Here is a 1014-nt window from a genome sequence, read left to right on the forward strand (position 1 = left end):
GCGTGACGTCACGCCCAGGCTATTGGCACCCGGCAGATAGATGCGATATGATATGACTACTAGGCACTTAGGATATGACTACTAGGCACTTAAAAAAAACCCTAACCCTAACCCTAACCCTAACCCTAACCCTAAAAAAAAAAATTAAATTAAATTAAAGTGCCTAGTAGTCATATCATATCGCATCTTTCTGCCAACACCGTTGGCTGGGCGCGAAATTTTTTTTCCCACTTGAATTCCGGACCCACCATAGATAGTGTTTTGTAATATATGGTTCGTATATATATGGTTGGATTAGATTTGGTGGTAAGGTTCGGTTACGGTTTAGGGTTAGGGTTAGGGTTATGGTTAAGGTGAGGGTGAGGGTTAGAGTTAGGGTTAGGGTTAGGTTGAGGTTGAGGGTGAGGGTGAGGGTAGGCTAATGGGTTATTCATTTTACATTGTTGCTTCGAGGAAGTCGAGTGAATGGAGTGCGCTGATTGGCTGTGGTCCGGAACTCAAGTGGGAAAAAAAATTTCGCTGGCCGGGCTGCGAATTTTTTTTCCCGCGTATGCCCCTGCCTTTATTAAGCGCATAAGTTTTCCCGACAAATATTACCTTAGCTGGCAACTCGACCAGCGACGCGAGCGCTATTCCTATGTACATTAGGACTTTATTTAGTACTTTATTTAGGACAGGAAAGGAATTGTGCAGGGATACTGCGGCCAAGTTATAGGTATATAAATATTTATGTCCACACCTATATAATAGTAATATCTATAGATATATACATCTATTTCTACACCTATATATTTATATCTATAGATATAATAATAGAAAGACATTTGTAGCTATACTGAGGAACACACTTAAATAGTGTATGTGCGCGCGTGTGTGTGCTTGTGGGTATGCGCGTCTCTCTTTCTCTCCAGATATCTCTCCTTCTGCGTGCGTGTATGTGTGTGCGTGCGTGCGTGCGTGCGTGTATGTGTGTGTGTGTGTGCGTGCGTGGGTGTGTGTGCGCGTGTGCGTGTG

Source organism: Priapulus caudatus, unplaced genomic scaffold (genome assembly GCF_000485595.1).
Source record: "Priapulus caudatus unplaced genomic scaffold, Priapulus_caudatus-5.0.1 Scaffold1108, whole genome shotgun sequence".
Lineage (NCBI taxonomy): Eukaryota > Metazoa > Priapulida > Priapulimorpha > Priapulimorphida > Priapulidae > Priapulus > Priapulus caudatus.